At 38.4% G+C, this 19,465-nt stretch overlaps 1 protein-coding gene across 11 annotated transcripts in view; it reads right to left on the bottom strand.

Annotated features, from left to right (window-relative positions):
• RGS7 (regulator of G protein signaling 7) overlaps window positions 1-19,465 on the bottom strand; it is a 433,144-nt gene that overhangs the window by 259,229 nt on the left and 154,450 nt on the right. The window lies entirely within an intron of this gene.

The raw sequence follows: 19,465 nt of genomic DNA, 5'->3' as shown, positions 1-19,465 counted from the left end.
GTCCACAATAACATAACTTGCGAAAAAAAAAATTATTGTCCAAACAGCCATGTTTTCTAAATAAAAGAGTTATCCAGATACAAAAAAGAAAATCAAAATAAAGGCAATAAAAAAGAACATTAACACAAAGTCACTAATCTCAAAATAAATTTCTAAAAGAAAATTTCATGCTTAGTACTGAAAACAACATAAATACTCTTAACCAGTTGATATTGCAATACAATCATTTTAATTATGTATCCTCAAACAATAAAATGAAGATTTGCATTATTTGATTACTTTGTTAGAAGGAAAAAATAAATATGGCATCTTTTGTCTTCTTCAGGGCCCAATGAGAGGCCAAGAAATTTGAGAACTTTCAGAAAGCCCTGAGAAGCACATTATCCAAAATGTATGTGCATTAGAAGAAAAATAATGCAAATGGCCTAGAATGCCCAATTAACTAGGACATAAAGTGTGTTTAAAATGAGTGTTTAAAATATGTATGTTTAAAGTAAAATTGTTTCCTCAGCCTCAAAATGAGATTTCCAGTAATGTTCTATTTTGAGAACATGAAAAACAAACACAAATGAAGATACTTAATCTTACAAATGAATGCTGTATTTTATGTAGAATGATTCTTCAAATCTAATATTTAGGTATTATCTAGTTTTTAGAAAAGGCCAAATGGATCACAAGCTGAGAATCAGAAATCCTTTTTTTTTTTTTTGAGTCCCTTCTTCTTTTCTCTAAGCCTCAATTACTTCTTAGTCCTTCCTATATGACTAAATACCACAGGGCTTATGATGTGTAGTCAGAAATCAATCATATTTAATCCTCCGAGACAATTATTTCAAGTGCTAGGTGCTATGATAGGATCTCTAATATAAGAATTGCTAAATGTACATCCCCCCCACACACATACACTCCAGATTGAGTGATACACGGATGGACAGATGGATGGGTGGGTGGATGGATGGATGGATGGATGGAGAGACAGATAGTGGGTAGATAGACAGATCCCTTCATTGAAGAACTTGCAGCCTAGGTTTGAGAGAGCAGTCAGTACACCGCCTTCAGCTGTTAGCCACCTCAGGGATTGCCCAGCTACTGCCTCACTCAAGGCCATGTCCCTTCCCACAATTTAATGACATAATCAACCTGAGGACATAAAGACCTGCCTATTCTGGCCTAACTTGGGACAAACCTAAAGGCAATTCTTATTTCAGAGCTCCCCATGAGGTCTCTGCCGCTAGGCCTGTGTTTAGCCCAGAGTCTCCCTCCCTCCAGTTTCCTTCTGTTCCTTTCCAGATGTTGGTCTCAAGGATACTTCTTAATTAGCATCTCATATCCCAAATTCTGACTACAGTTTGCCTCCTGGACATGCATATATACATATATATATACACACACACACACACACACACACACACACACATGCATATATATACAAGCATATCTGTGAGTATACACACATATTTAAAAATCCCTACCATGCTATGTTTGCATGCTATCAGTCACTCAGCCGTTAGGACTGGCACATCCATCAGTGCATCTTGCATTCCTATGCCACGGGTAATTCTTGTTAAAAAAAAAAAAAAAAAAAAAAAGGAAAGGAACGGAATGGAAAAGACAGCGAAAATGGAAACTGGAAACAAGTGCCACTCTGCTCCTGCTGAACATCCTTCTGCCTACCTCTAGGTGCCCTTGTTGGCATTAGCTTCCAAAAATTCCGATTCTCCGACATGAGTTAGTAAAAAGGGAGAGGAGTTGAGGCTAGGAAAGCTTTGAAAGTAAGCAAGGGGACTCCCCCCACTGCCTTCCCTCCATGATTGACAGCGTGTGCCTTGGTTTGCTCCACATGGTAAACCACTTGCTGTTAGTTAAGAGCTCATGTGAGAATCATTCTCATCAAGACTTAAGTAAAAGCTGGTTTCCAAGGAAGGGATGTTTCTCATCCATATGGCTTGGAAGTAGATCCATCAGGCAGATTCCAATGGCCATTCCGGATGCAGAAATGATCACGTTTGTCTTGGGTCAGCAAACATTGCTCACCGGCCAAATCTGGCTTAACACCTGTTTGGTTCATGAGCCAGGAATTTTTTTTAGGATTTTAATGTTGAAATGTATAAAAACAGACTATTTCATGATATAAAAATTATGTGAAATTTAAATTTCAGCATCAATAAAGTTTTACTAGAAAACAATCATGTTCATTCATTTACATATTGTCTATGGTGACTTTTGCCCTATAATTGCACAGGTGAGAAGTTGTGACAGATATCATAAGGCCCACAAAGCCAAGCATTTACACTATCTGGCCCTTTACATAAAACATTGGCTGAGTCCTGAGCCATATGATTTAGGATTCCATGGGCAAAATATCACACATCTGCTTACTGGTAAATGCCCCAATTTAAGTATTCACATAGACTTCCTATACATACACATATCTATAAGTACCTAGCTTCTCACAAAATATTAAACACCTTCCACAGAACTACACAATGATTTACAGACCACAATTCAGACTCTAAACTTTCTTCATATCTTTTCAGGTCAAAGTATCTGCATTAAGTATGAAGCTGGAAAAATAATATTTTTCAAATAAATGAAAGCCATTCTGGTGTTGACGATGAATGAATACATAAGTCTTTTAACATGCAAGCAACGCAGAATTTTACCAGCAATTATGACACCTGTTTTAGTGTAAAGAGTATTTTAGAAAAAGATCCAAGATGGCAGAGTAAACACTATGCCTGCTTCCTTCCATGGAAGGAAAAATTACAACTAAATTATAGAACAATAAACCTGGAGAACCATCTGAAGTCTTGCTGAACAGAAGTTTTATAACTAGGGATATAAAGAAGCCATGTCAAGACTGGTAGGAGGGGCAGAGATGCAAAATGGGCTGGCCCCAAACCTCCATGTGGTGCTCAACAATAAAAAGAGACATCTTGGCCACAGAGATTCCTCCAGAGGAACAAGGGAACCCAGCCCCCCACACCAGGCTCCCCAGCCTGAAGTACTGATGCTGGTAAGAGGAGCCCGCACAACATCTGGCTGTGAAAAACAATGCATCTAGGTGGGAAAGAAGACTGTAGGAAACCCAGACACTCTCTTAAACAGTCGCGCACAGACTCTCTCACTCCCAGGCACTCACCTTGGGCTCCGGTGGAGGGACAGTGGAAGGACAGTTGACTCAGAGGAGCATCAGAGGCATATGGGAGGCAGACTGAGGTCTGTGGCCTCAGGGCAAAAGCTGGAGGACAGTTGCCATTTTCTCTGTGTGGGCTTCTCCCGGCAACCGGCAAGCAGGCGCCATCTTTCCTGTGTTAAGCCTGCCCCTATGTAGCCAAATCTGAATCCGATTGATCTGGTGCACTCCACTGCTCCACCCTGCTGGCTCACTGAGACCCTGCTTCACCCAACTCCTGCAGTGATGGAGGCACTTTTCTCTGCAAGCAGCTGGTCCTGTCCACATTGCACTATTTCTTGGAAAACAGAGTCTGTGGGCCTGAGGCGGGCAGTGACTGGCCTCACTGTGCTCTGAGACTTTTGCTAAATAGCTCCAGGCTCAGCACTGGCTCCAAACCAGAATCTACATTAATCTAGTGACCACAGCTGTTCCTACTTTAGTGACTCCCTTGGCCCTGCCTCACCCAACTTGCATATTCCATGAGGCTTTATCAGTGGCTGAATCTTAAGGTTGCTGGTAGGAGGCAGCAGGCCTTGCAATGTCCTGGTTTATGAGGAGCTACCACAGGCCTGGTACTGGTGGCAGGCATTCTTGGTTCACAGTGTGGCCTTTCCCACATGCATCCAGTTTTAGCACAAACAGCAGACAACAATGGATCATATTGTAGCTCCTACCAGGTAGTCCCCTGCTGGTCACAGATAGTAGGTGATCTAGGGCTGCACAGGAGACCCTCCCAAGAGATCCCAGAAACAACATACTTGGAAGTTGGCTTCAGACCGCAGCAGAGCACCACCCAATTAGCCCCAGAAGTGGCTCACTAAAAAGACAGTCTCAACAGGCACCAGAACCCACTGGGTGTATAACACTCAGTAAGGTAAGCCCCCCACCCAGCAGCCCGTAAGCTGTAGACGTGGTCAAACCCCACAGCCAATCAGCCTAAGGGTCAATCCCACCCATAGATGTGCCAATATCAATCAAGGTTCAACTATAAAAAGAGGGCACATATAACCCACACAAGGGATACTCCTGGATCACCAGAAGCAGGTTACCAGGAAGATTGCCTCGGTCCCATAGGGCACTTACTACATAAGGCCACTTGGACAAGACTGGGAGATGTAACAAATGTACCTAATACATAGAAACAAATGCAGGGAGGCAGCCAAAATGAGGAAACAAAGAAATACTTCCCAAATGAAAGAAAAGGAGAAAACTCCAGAAAAAGAACCTAACGAAATGAAGGCAAGCAGCCCACCAGATACAGAGTTCAAAACAATGTCTATGAGGCTGCTCACGGAACTGTTGATAACTTCAACAAAGAAATAGTAAGCATAAAAAAGGACATAGAAAAGAACCAGTCAGAAGTGAAGAATACAATAACTGAAATGAAGAATACACTAGAAGGCATTGCCAGCAGACTAGGTGAAGCAGAGGATCAAATCAGCAATTTGGAAGACAGCATAGCAGGAAACACCCAATTGGAACAGCAAAAAGAAAAAAGAATCCAAAAAAAATGAGGATCATTTAAGAGACCTCTCTGACAACATCAAACATAACAACATTTGCATCACAGGGGTACAAGAAGGAGAAGAGAGGGAACAAGGGATTGAGAACATATTTGATGAAACAATGATTGAAAACTTTTCTAACCTGGTGAAAGAAATAGACATATTAGCCCAGGAAGTACAGAGAGTCCCAAACAAGATGAACCCAAACAGGCCCACACCACGACAATTATTATAATTAAAATGGCAAAGGTTAAAGACAAAGACAGAGAGTCCTAAAAGCAGCAAGAGAAAGGCAACTAGTAAGTTATAAGGGAGCTCTCATAAGATTGTCAGCTGATTTCTCAGTAGAAACTTTGGAGACTAGAGGGACTGGCACAAAATATTTAACATGATGAAAAGCAAGGATCTACAACCAAGGTCTTTTATTCAGGAAGGCTATCATTTAGAAATGAAGAAAAGATAAAGAGCTTCCCAGACAAGAAAAAGCTAAAGGAGTTCATTATCACCAAATCAGTTTTATGAGGAATGTTAGAGGGGTTTCTATAAGATGAAAAAAGAATCAAAATTATGAATAATAAAATGGCAATAACTACATATCTATCAACAATTTCTTTCAATGTAAATGGATTAGATGCTCCAATAAAAAGACATAAGAGGGCTGAATGGATAAGAAAACAAAACCCTTACATATGCTGCCTACAGGAGACACACTTCAGATTGAAAGACACACAAAGATACAAAGTAAAGGGATGGAAAAAGATGTTTCATGAAAATGGAAACAAACAAAAATTTAAAAGCTGGGGTAACAATACTTATACCAGACAAAATAGACTTTAAATCAAAGGCTATAACAAGAGACAAAACAGGCCCCAGTAATCCCACTTCTGGATATTTATCCATAGAAACCAGAACTGCTACTTCAAGGGACAGGTGCACCCATCGTTCTTTGCAGCATTGTTTAAAATTGCCAACATGGGTGTCTATTGATGGAAGAATGGATAACGAGGAGGTGGTGCATATATACAATGGAACATTGCTCCACCATGGAAGGGAATGGGTTCTTGCCATTTGCAGCAGCATGGATGGACCTGGAGGGTATTGTACTGAGTGGAGTGTAAGATAGAGAAAGACACATGCAATGTGATTTCACTTTTATGTGGAATCTAAAGAACAAACAAAACAGAAACAAACTCAGAGATACAGAAAACATTTTGAAGGTTGCCAGATGGGAGGGGAGTTGGGGGTGTGGGTGAAAAGTGGAAAGGGATTAAGAAGTACAAATTGTTTGTTACAAATAGTTATGGGGATGTAGGGTATAGGATAAGGAATATAGTCAATAATATTATAACTATGTGTGGTGTCAGATGGGTACCAAACTTATGGGGGTGATAAATGGGAGGGGTTGGGAGCAGAGTAAAAAAGGTGAAGGCATTGAGAAGCACAAATTGGTAGTTACAAAAAAGTCATGGGGATGTAAAGTGAAGCCTAGGGAATATAGTTAATGATATGGTAATAACTATGCATAGTGCCAGTGGACACTAGACTAGTCAGGGGATTACCTTTTAAATTATATAAATGTCTAACCACTATGCTGTACATCTGAAATTAATATAAAATAATATTGAATGTCAACTATAATTGAAAATTTTTAAAAGGGGGGGGGAGATGAAGGGGAATAAAGAGTTCAAATGTCCAAGTATAAAACAAATAAGTCATGGGGTTAAAATGTACAGCATGGGGAATATAGTCAATATTGTGATAGCTTGGTATGGTGTCAGATTGTTAGTGGACTTATCATAGTGATCACTTCTTTAGGTATATAAATGGTGAACAACTCGTGTATCCCTGAAACTAATATAATATTGCATGTTAACTATATTTTTAATAAAAATCTTTTTTTTTTTTTAAAAAAAAAGTGTTTTAGATCTGCTTCCCAAACTAAAGTAGAAAATCCTTTGTCTTTTCCCTAACAGTTTCAGAGTTATAATTCATTCCTGGGAGTCAGTGGTTTTGAAACAACTTATTCTTCACATGTCTGAAATTATATGGTCAAAGATATGAGATTAGAAATGAGATTTCAATCCGAAAGGCCACCTTAAAGGTCAATTAAATACAGAAATGTCTGGGGTTCCCCTATGCACTTCATATCATAAAAATAATTTTGTTACAAATCTGTCTATGAACCCATCTATCTGTGTCTCCATACATCAATTTATTTATGCAATATTTCTCAAAACAACACTCAGGAGCTTATGCTTGTTCTTATTTTTCAAGGTATATTGAACTTTATGGAATCAGAGTTCACAAAAGAATAATTATTTTATCTTTTATATTGTTTGTGAACAAATAATCCATTTTTATTACATCACTGGCTTACCAAAGAGGGCACAAGGCTTTCATTTTTGCTTATTCCAGCTTTAAAAGTCTTGCATAATTTAATCTCTCCTGAGCCATCCAATTAGGTTCTGTTACCCCCCTGACTCCACTCTATCTTGAGCACTTGCCTCACTATACACCAAAACATTAACTCTTCCCCCTACTCACCCTGTGTTTTCATGAACCCCATGTCCTTTGTATGCACTGTTCATTTTATAAAGACTCCCCTTGGCTTTCTTATTTCATTGACAGATACCTACCCATCCTTCTAGAATAATCTAAATTGTAAGAACTTTCTAACTCCTACATGCAATAATCAACATTCCTTCCATCTATCCATTCATTTATTCCTTATTGAACAAAATATAGGGCATCTATTCTACACTCAAAAATGGAAAAAGAAACGATGTATTTCTGCTTGGTTAATAAGAACACCGAGCAAAGCATTATGAGCTCAAAGAAGGAAACGTAGAAAAAAAGCACCTAAGTCAGATTGAAAATAGGCGACTATAGAAAGCATCTTTAAGAGGAGATGATGTTAAGTCTATGGAGGACAAACATCATGCAGCCAGATAGATGAAGGATGGGAAGGAGGTGTTCTGGGCCAACGGCACAGGAAATGAGAAACCAGGGTACCCAAGTCAATATGGCAGGAAGAAAATCTTTTCCTAGGGCCATTTTGTCGTACTTCAATAGAGCACTTAAAACCTCATATTACCAAGTAATATGAACCCCAGATTCTTATTTTAGCTCTTCCTTTTATAACCTTTCAGATGTAAGATTTCAATCTGGAAATGTTTGGGGCTAGGCATTTTCCCAGAGGGGACTTTGGAAAAGCCATGTTCCATCATCCTTGCCTTATGGTGGTACAGACCATGACTCAGCTCCCAAGATCGACAAAACACCTTTCTTCTAAAATTCCAAAGAGCTCTGGGTAAGATCTCACCCTCTATATAAAATTCATGTCAGATGATAAATGATAGACATTACTTTGTTCTTCTTCCAAATGACGGAAGATGAGTGACCCATCACCTGAATGGTATGTGGAACAGGTGAAATAAGTAACAATCAAGAACTTGGATGTGGAATGTGTGTTCGAATTTGAAAGTGTTGTTATAACTATCACACTCACAAAATCAATGTGAGTTTTATGTATAGGCTCTTCGTACGTGTTATCAATTATACCTATAAAATAAGAGCTGTTTCACATTTGTAATGAATCAGTTCAGAATTCAAAATGGTGATTAGTCAATTTGATACCTATACTGTCCTGGAATTATGGGGAGAGTTGCATATTTTATTGCATAGTTCCAGTTGTTTTCATTTAAATATGATTTCTCTTTTCCTGTTCCTATCACACCATCCAGGTCTTGCTGCCTATAGTAAGACTTTCTGAAGTGGACTTGCATTGTTTGCCACATTTTGTTGGTTTGAAATCAGAAGGAATATGGTGGGTGATGCATTTTGAATTTGGTTAAACATGAATTAATAGCTCACAAACAATCTGTAGAAACGATGAAGAAATCTTAATAAAACAAAACACGCTCTTTCAGTAGAAGTTCCAAAATAGAAACCACATCATTCCAAGGTTGTGTCTTCATATGAAGATAATCAGAGTAACTGAAAGATAATTTTTGACCGTTATTTAGCCATGAGACATGATATATAAGTAGCCATCAGAAGGATCCCGAAAGTTCTGCTTCTAACACAGGGAACTCACGGCACTGACAGAACCAAAATCTCCATTCAGATCTAGTCAGGCCCCTTCATCTGAATGGTGTTTTTAAGACATGATTAAAAATGTTTACTGAAATGGCACAGACTATATTATTATTAATTATAATAATTATAATAATAACTATATTAATATTAATTATTAATCATAATTTGACTTAATGCTCATATCAATAAAAGCCAGGAAATTTGTTTAACATTGTGTGTATATCACCTAATGTAATTATAGCGACTCTACTAAACAGGCATTATTATTATTCCCATTTTACAGATGGAAAAACTGAGGCTTAAGGTTGTAAATTTCTTTGCCAAGTTTACACAGCCAGTAAATGGCAAAGCAGTTATTTGAATTAAGGCAGTGCAGAAGTGATTTTAAACCACAGATTCCAGTCCTTTGATAATTGCTGCCTTCATTAAAGCTGTCTTATGTTTAGAATGCAGACCTAAAGTTGGTACATTGGAAAAAACATTGTTATAGCCAAAAAATGTGTAAAAGGTGGTAGTTAGGTTGTCTTGGGATTTACCACTATGAAAACTATATGATGGGAAGAGATATGTGCAAAGTCTCTTTAAGGACAGACTGGCTCCTCTGCCAGGAAAGCATAGATACTATGGCTTACCACAGCCAATGGGATAGACAGGGGCTTAATCAGAGAAAGCCAGGAAAAGAAGAGACCTGAAGTAAGCCTTTGTAGTGAACTTCCAACCCTTTCAGTGGAAAAAGAGTTATAAAGCTCAACTCTTTCAGTCTTAGAGCTAAATGTGGCTTTGTGGAGATAACTGCATAACACTCCTCTTTTCAAATACATGGTCACCAACCAGCTTTCCATCTGTAATTTGGCTTCTTATGGGTTTTACCTGTATGGAGTGTTTGAATTGATTAACAGACATGATTTTGCACCTCTCTTGCCAATTTTCCTTGCAAGTTAATAAATTCTACTCTGCTCTATATCTAGTTTTATGAGCTGGGATCATCTGTATTTGCATGCTGGGGGATGGGCGGACTCTCAGTGGTGCTAACCAAATCAGGTCCCTTAGTCTGTAGGGCCAGGCTGGTGGTCCCTGGAGCATACTGTGTTGACATCACTGAAATCATGCCCAGCAACTTCTTGAGAACAGGACAGAGACAAGGCCTTGGCAACCCTGAGAGTTTCCCTCGTGCCTCCTATTCAAAACTCCTAAAGACAAATCAAATCAAATTGGGAGTTTTATTCCAATACACCAGAATAGTTTTCTGGAGGGTAAACTATTTTTTACCAATTACTTTCCTATTATCTTTCTAGAGTTTGCCTGAGGTATCAGCAGCACATGGATTGGCCAGCAGAACATCAAAGCACACTGGCTCTGTTGAAAATTTAAACATGGTGGTCACTTCTAGCCATAACAATCGTCCTATGCACTGATCTGGGAGGACAGGATCAGGGAAATGTGGAAGCATGAAAAGCACAGAGGGCTTTTAACAACACACCTGGTAGGATCCCCTTACCAGACTGATACTCTACAGGTTCTCAGAGAAGCCAGACACATCAGATGACACTAACTTTTAAAGAAATATTTCACACCAAATGAACTCACACCTCTTTGAACATATCAAGCACAAAATAATGCTTGGTATGTTTCATATTTCAAGAGCTTGACTTTCAAGAAATGTTAGCTGACTCTGGGTGGTGAACACACAATGTGATATATAGATGATGTATTACTAAACTGTATACCCGAAAACTATGCAACTATACTAACTATTGTCACCCCAATACATTAAAAAAAATAATGTATTAAAATTAATACATTTAAAAAATTTAAAAAAAAGAAAATGTTAGCCATATTTCTTTGACATTTTAAGGATGGTCTTTATTTGGTTGCAACAACCTGATAATAAAATATATTTGTTTTTTGAAGTTGATCAGATTAATTCTTATCACTACCTTCTTACATAAGGGACAAAAATATTTACTTTTACAGATAAAAGAGAGACATAAAGATAACTTAAGCATCCTTGAGCAAGACAATACACTGTGAGAAAGTGGAAATATGGAATAGGACTGCAGAGGAATAAAGAGAGAGAGAGGTATTAGTGTGGGGGGAATGGAAGACATCTGGTTAAAACATGAGAGTCATACAAAGTCCAATGGCTGACACTGAGAGGAACTTTAAGGACATCTTGGAATTCCCAGACATACTAATTACACTGGACATCTTGCTTTCAAATTGGTGAAAATTCTTTGTTGGTAGATCTCACTATATGATTCAAAATAGTCTCATGTACAAAAATCTATAGACATCCAGCCTGAGAACCTCTCCTCTCCAGGCAATGGTCCTGGGGCATAGTTCTTTTTCTACCAGTAATTAACACAGATAATTGGGTGCATATTCCGTGAAGGTAATGAAAATTATTTTGGGCCAAAGTCACAAGTAGGAAGGAGCGTATGAGTATATACCATTCTGAATTATAAAGAGGCATTCTGCAAGCGTTTCTATGCCAAATCCTACAATAAATAGTACTTCTGTCATAATTACCCAGGTAATTATCATGCTTCATGCATCCACACATAAAAAATGACGATTCTGATAAAAAGTAAAACAAGTCATTAATGAAGAGTGTCTTGTAGCCAGTTAGCTAAAACCAAAGCAGTGTTGGTGAAATGCAACGCATACTGATGGTGGTGGTGGTCCTTTTTTTGATTATTTTTTATTATCTTTTGTTTCTGGTGACACGGAAAAATCAGTCATCTCAAATGAAATACTTTATAATGTGCTTGACACCATGCAGAAAGAAAAGAAAATCAATAGCCTTGTTATCATATTGCTATACACAGTGATAAAACCAAGACAAGAGGAGCACAATCTAAATGGTTTCAATAAACAAAATATAAAAAGGAAAAACCATACAGCGACGGGAAAGCCCAGTGGAAATCATGCACTTTGTTGAAAATCATTCTGCATTTATTCTTTAATCTTCCCCACATCGACAGTATGTCATCTGAGAAAGAACAACAACAGGGCTGTGTAGAAGCCAGACCACTGCGCTGTACACCTGAAGCTGAAGCTGAGTAATAATGAATGCCGACTATAATTTAATATATATATATATATATAGTCATGGGCTGTGGAGTGCACTGTAGCGAATAGAGTCAATAGAATTATAACAACTATATACTATGTCAGAGGGGTAGTAGGTTGGGGGAGGGAGGTTATCACTTTGTGCGGGGTATAAATGTCCATTACATTGTTTTGTACACCTGAAACTAGTTTAAAAAGAAAGACAGAAAGAAAGAAAAATAAAACAAAACAAAACCCTTTGGAGCCTTTTTTCCCTCTCTCTTTTGATTTTTTGCAATAATTAGCAGTAACTCCTATAATACTTCATGCAAACCTCTATTATAACTCTTTCACCATTATAATGATTTGCTTCAGTGCTTGTCTCTCCCAATAGACCATGTGTGCTTGGAGGGCTAGGGTTCTTAATCATCTCTTTATATCCAATTTCAGCTCCTGTACACAGCACGTTAGTTAAAATGTCTGTTACACAACACAATGACAGGTTGAAAGCTCAGTTGTCTACAGGAGAGCCATCCAAGGGATGTGAATGAACGAAAGCCAGGTAGTAGACGAGCAGTGGGGTGATTGCCACTCAGAGAAGCCCCTGACCCATCGAAACAGGACAGCTAGTAATTAGATCTCGCAGACTGCTGCCAAAGGCTTTTCTTGAGAAGCCAGGTATCAGAAGTTTGTGAAGTTTCCCGCATTTAAAAAACACTGTGCAGGTCAAACAAAGCACACTTACTAGGCAGGTTTTGCCCATGGACCACCAGTATATATGTACTTGGGATCTATAAGTTCTAGTATTGAGGAAACTTTTTGTCACAGGAGTCTGACTGTAAAGAACTATTCTCAGAGTTGCCAGTAAGGTCTTACATAACTTTCGCATCACTGGAAACCATCTAACTCAAATGACCAGTTCCATAACCCCAGTACTGAACTACGCTATTCACACGCAATTATATTGGTCAAATTTCCATCCCATTCCATTCAAATCTTCAGCTGCCACCATGTAAAGAGCTCGCTCCTTCTCTATGTAAATTCTCATCACCTGGTAGACTTATTTTGATCAAGAGCTGGGCGACCTAGCTATTCATAGCACAGCACGAGGTAGGCACTAAATTTGTGTAGCGCTTGATTGTTGGACACAGTGGTTTATATATTTATGTGTATTTAACCGGCACTCATTCTGGGAATAGAAAATGCTGGATGGGTAACATACACAAATATGATTTTCTTAACCTTCCAATTTAATATTTATTTAACAAATACATATTTAATGATTGCATACTATGTGTCAGCCTCTATGCCAGGGGTTGAGCACACAATGTTGAAAAAAGAATCAGGCCTCACCCTCCAAAGCTCATACCTGAGAGCAGTGGTTCTCAGAGTTTGATACCCACTCCCCACCCCATGGCCAGAAGCATCAGCATCAGCTGAGAAATTGTCAGGAATATAAATACAGGCCCCATCTTAGAACCTCAGACCTACTGGAACTGAAAGGCTGGGGTGGAGCCCAGCAATCCGTTTTAACAAGCCTCGTCTGAGAAGCAACATACTAGAGAACCGTCATTAAAAAAAATGAAATCAAATGAAAAGGGAAGTGTATTAGTTCCCTAGGTCTATTGTAACAAATTACCATAAACGGTGCAGCTTGAAACAACACAAATTTATTCTCTCACACTTGCAGAGCCCAGAAGTCTGAAATCAAGGTGTGGGCAGGGCCATGCTCCCTCCAAAAGCTCTAGGGGGAAATTCTCCTTTGTCTGTTCCAGCTCCTGGTGGCTTATGGCATTCCTCGGCTTATGACAACATAATTCCCATTTCTGCTTCTGTCTTCACATGGTCTTCTTCTCTGTGTCTTCTCCTCTTATTGTAAAGACATCAGTCACTGGATTTGACTAAATCTAAACCCAGGATGATTCCATCTCAAGATCGTTTATTAATTATATCGACAAAGATCCTATTTCCAAATAAGGTCATATTCTGAGCTTCTGGGTGGACATGAATTGGTGGTTGGGTGGGGTGGGAAATACTACTCACCCAATACAGAAAGTAAATTTTAAAATCATCCATTGGATATACATCATGAAGGAAACAAGAAGCCAAAATAGAGAATAAAAATGGGGGATTTATTTACATATAGAAAAGCCTCTCTTAACAGGTGATATTTGAACTTGGGAACTCAGCGTGAAATGGAGTTAGCTGCTGAAGAATGGGAGAAAAAACAAGAAGATGAGTGAGGAAAAAACATTCCAAGGAGAAGCAGCAATTAGCAATGACCCTGAACAGGAAAAGAGGTCAGCATATCAAGAGAACTGAAAGAAGACCCTTGTAGATGGAGACCAGAGAATGGAAAGAGATGGAATAAGATGAGATCAAATCAGCTATTTTAGGGTAGCTCCAAGGTGCAGCTGAAACAGGAAATGAAAATAGGGATTGTGTTTTACAAAAGCCCTGATGGCAGTGAAAAGCTTAAGCTATTGTTTCAGAAGGTCTCAAGGAAGTCACTGAGTAGTTAACATAGACTGGATGGGCGGAGCCAGAAATTTGGGATTTAAAAATTGCCTAGACAGAGCCCTTGGCTGTAGTTATTTGCAGATGGGACTGTCAAGGAAATAGATCAGAAGTCTTCTAAGGTTTTGAAAAACTGCATTGCCAAATAAACTACACTCCCAGTCTGTAAAAGCTTGTCAATGTTCAGACTCCAAGAGAACCTTGGGACCCAAAACTAACACCAACTGAGCAGTCCTAAGAAAGGCATGTCCTCCAATGTCCTCCCAAGGATAAGGTCATAGGTGATAATGCACTCAGACCAATTTTTGGAGGCTGAGCCAGAATGCACAAATACCGTGAATGATGGAGTCCCTTTCAGAGGACAGAACCAGGGCCTGCCGAATTAGCTCGATAAGAAAGATGTTCTGCTGCCAAGCAAGAAAATCTTTCCTATTCTTAACCATTCGGATGTGATCATTTCTATGGAACAGTGCCTGGCCTTTGTTTCCCATTCACCTGTTCTCTGAATTAGAGTTTCAGTAGGATTTCCTATGCCACTGGTCCATGTGGGTGAGCTGGGGTAGGGGTGAGGGCCAGATAACTTGTCTTTTAGTGTATAAGTCACCAAAATAAATTAAAAAACACACTATTGAAACCATGAGACTGTCCCAGGTATCTTGGACTGTAGTTTGGATGCAGTAACTGGTTAGGATTTGGGGCTCGCCTCCTTTGGGGAGGGAGGGAGTATGTAATATGTGTGAAGTAAAGAACACACACAAATGTTTGGGTGGCAAGGGGCACCGTGAAGCAAAGTTTGTTAGATTTCCTCCAGTAATCTAACTGGGGAGTAGTCTCCCCATCTTTTAAGGTAATAAACACATCAACTTTCAATTGGGCGTGTTGCCACCCAGTATAAATATCACATTGTCTAGTTTTGTTTGCATTTAGGTGGGACCATGTGACCAAGTTCTATCTGATATCAATAAAATGTTGTGTGACATTATCCAGGAACCATCCATACAGATAAATGTTATATGTTTTCACTCTCCCTTTGTTTTGTCCCTTCCTGGGTCCTACAGAGCCTTCAGACAGCATGCCTCAAGATCTTTGGGAGATGAACAAAATGCATCTGTTAATTTGGGGTTTCTGTTATTTGGAGATTCTAATACTAACCAATTTAGCATTTGATTGTAAGAAGTTTAGATTTTATCCTAAATGCACTAGCAACCCATGAGAGAGGTCCATGCATGGATTACAACAGGACCTGCTTTACATTACGTGTTCAATTCTGTGCGGAATGATAGAAATGAGAGATGGGAGTACAGTCCATGTGGGAGATGGTAGCTTTCAAAGATGGTAGGGTGGAGGTGGAACAAAGGGGACAAACTTAGGAAATGTTTAGGGATAAAATCTAGTACCTTTTCATGAACTGGATGAGGAGACTGAAGGGAAGGGAAAATAAAATAATATTATCTATGACTCACAGGTAATACTAATGATGTTTATTTCCATCAAATTTGTTGAAGGATTGAAATTTCTCTGGGGAATATATTCATATACATGGCAGACACACCCTAGGTGGTCCCAATAACTCCCTTCTCATGAGTATGTTATGTTCTACCCCAAAGGTTAAGAGAATTTGTAGATGTAGTTAAAGTCCTTACTAAGTTCATCAAAAAGGAGATTATCCTGCATACACTTGACCTAATCATACCCTTCTAAAAGCATTTAGATGTCAGAGACTTGAAGCAGCAAACATCTCTCTCGATGATTGGCTTGGAAGGAGCCAACCACCATGAGTTCTACAGGAACTGAAAGGAAACGACTTGAGCAAATAACTTAAGGGAGGTTGGAAGTGGATCCCTCCCTAGTTGAGCCTTCAGGTAACAATACAGCCTGTTGACATCTTGATTTCAGCCTTGTGAGCCCCTCAGCAGAGGACCAGGTTATGCTGTCCCCAGACTCCAGATCTTTTAAGCCACAGTAATGGTAAAATAATAAATAGACATTATTTTTAAGTCATTAGGAGGTTTGTGGTCATTTGTTTTTCAGCTGTAGAAAACTATACATATACAATTATATACATACACACAACACATGTTACATATGTCCATATATAAATATAAACATAAAACTATATATGTATATATATATGCATATGCTCCTTACATTTATGCTTCTTGAAACAAATCAAGGTTTTTCATCTAAATGTGTAGTGACATGTATATGTGTGTATATATATCTGTGCGTCTTTAGGCATTAAGTGAAAATAGCATACTGTTACTTTACTGATGGCTAATGCAAGATGACTTGATCACTTCTTAGTTAGTGAATGAGGAATTTACCTATTAAACAAAAGCAAATGTGGGTGTGATGCATATATGTAGTTTCTTTATAAGAAATTGGTTTGTTTCCTTTTTATGTATGTTCGCACGTGCGCACATGCACGCATGCATGTGTGTGTGTGTGTGTGTCTGTGTGTGTGTGTGTGTAAGTCACATCCTCAATGATTTGGATGGTTCTCAACCAGCCTTTTTCTCACATTACCTCAGCTGAGACTAGGTAGCTGCAATAATAAAGAATATACCCAAATCTCAACTGGTCTTGTAGTGATATCGCTCATGAAATGCTACAATGATTCTGCTGGACAGTTGTGGGCCTCCTCTCAGAGAGGCTCATCAGCCTGGAAGAACCAGTATGGTAGCTGACTAATATAGACCAGAGCAACGTTTTCATGTACAGGTTTTCTGGAATTCCATTGACATGCCGATTCTTCATCACAAAGTGTGTCGGGAGCACCATTTTGATTTTTTTGCACAAGGCATTCCAGGGACCACTCAGGTTTTCCCTTTCAATTAATTGCCAAAGATTCAATATAATGAATAAACTTCATTTATATTCCTTTCTTTCTCACCTCCCTCTCTTTTATTTATCAAATAGATAATGTTTTTTGTTAAATATCATTTTAGAAGTGAAACCAAAATGAATCATCCCTTAATATTAAAATCAGAAACAATTATCCTGTAATATGTTTTGGTTCTAGACAACTTTGCACCCCCACTCCCGAAGAGATACACATCAGCCCTACTGGGAGAGGCAGAGACAAAGAAAGCCGGCAAAACTCTTATGCATTTATTTCTACAACTAGGAAGTTACTGTACGTTTACTGTGTATGTAAGGCACCATGGTGGGAAATAGAAAGTTTGCTTTCTGCCCAAGTTTACCATGCTGTCAAGGAAGAGGCAGGCGGGCAGAGCGATTATGCAAATACAAATATGGGCTGACATGAAAAGGGCAGAAGCAGATCAGAGCATACAACAGAAAGTGACTGCCTATGCGATAGGGAAGGTTTCACTCTGCTATTATAGCGCAGATGATCACTCCAGTTCCAGGGCTGGGAATCATGTACTTTGCATTTCAAGTAAAGCAGTATTACTCTTCACAAGCATAGAGTCCTGTTTTCTCCTGTAAATCCTATCTTACCCAAGCCTGCAGAGAAGTAAAGATCAGGAGCAATACTGTCATCTTTTTAGGATCATGAGAAGTTACAGTTGATAGTAATAATCTAATTAGACAAGCAAAGCACTCTGGAGCCATTTAATGTAGGAGCCATCAGTCCTACCAACTTTAATAATTAAAAAAAATTATTGCTTTGCAGCTCACTTGGTAATAATAACCGTAAGTCATTAAAGCAAAGTTAAATTATGTTCATTATTTTCTGTTTGATTAAGGAGAGAAACATGTACCATAGTTCAGAAACATTTCTGCCAAATTTGTTATTTTTTTAATGATGCCCAAAAAGGTGATACCTTGAAATTTCATTCATGAAACATGTCCTAATGTTGGAAAAAATCAAACGTTACCATACTAACTAAAGTATCATGTTACATTTGAATAGAGTTGTAGTGATTTCCAGAGTTTTTTTCTCATTTCATAAGTCAAACATTATTCCCATTGTGCAGATGACTCAACCGCAACATGCTTAATCCAAGTCATGTCAACGACTGAGTTCTTTTATCGCCTATAAATGTTCTTTCATATATTCATTCGTTGAACACATATGAGTATGTATTGAGCATTAGTGTGACCCACAATTTAAAATGTCAGAAAATTTTAAAAATGGATATAAATCTACAATCATGTAACATGAGTCAGAAATCCTCTAGCATTTAGTTTTATAGGAACAAGTAAGTTCTAGAGGTTTTTAAATAACTTTATAGTACCTGTCCTTGAGTCACATGTAGGGGTACCTTGAATATTTTGAGAAGTGAATTAATTCTATACCTAATCCATGAGTGACATAGGTACATGAAATGGAAAGGATTCCAGCTTTATGTGTTCATCAGAGTATTAGTTAATTTAAACAACTTTGTAATGTTTTGTTAATCGCTCAGTAGGTGAAAAAAAAGTCAACGCTAATACATATGCAGCAAATGGATCAATGAGATGTTCCTTTTTCCTGCGGATTTCTATTGATATTGTGCACATTTAGTGTTTGTGCTCTTGTTGAAATATGTCACTTAACCCAGAAAAAAAATGCATTATCCTTACAATTTAACAAAGGAAAACTGTAGGAAAGAAAGATTAACTGAACTGATTATGCTCAGATGAGCCCTCAGCAAACTAGGATTTTCACCCAGGACTCAGTGTGTATTCGAAGGTGCTTCTCCATTGTTGCTCTTGTTTATAGAATCCTTTCTGTGCTGTCAAGATACTTGTTGGTTTTGTCTTCTGTTTTCTGAGTCTGCCAAGTTATTTTTAAAAAGCACAGCTTGGGTGACAATCTAGATTCCAAGGTCTTTCCTGGCATCACTGATTATACTTTTGGAAGAACAAACACTGACTAATAAGGAAATACAAACTACACAAATAAAATGGTAAAACAAAAGAGAGAGAGATTACATTCAGGATTTGAAATAATCATATTCACTCATAGAAAAAAAACATTCTTGAAAGCCAACTTAACAAAAAGAGGAGGTTAAAGAATAGGATATGATTATTGGAATTTGTACCTCTTTTTAAGCTCACTGACTAAAATTAAGGTACTACTCAGAGTTTAATGATTTGTGGACAGCAAGTTGGCCTTACATTAGACAGAGTTCTCTGGATTTTGACCTGACAACCCAAGGACAAAGCA

This window comes from Rhinolophus hipposideros, assembly GCF_964194185.1.
Source record: "Rhinolophus hipposideros genome assembly, chromosome: 26".
Lineage (NCBI taxonomy): Eukaryota > Metazoa > Chordata > Mammalia > Chiroptera > Rhinolophidae > Rhinolophus > Rhinolophus hipposideros.
Note: the sequence above shows the minus strand (reverse complement) of the source record. Positions and strands in the feature narration are given on the sequence as shown.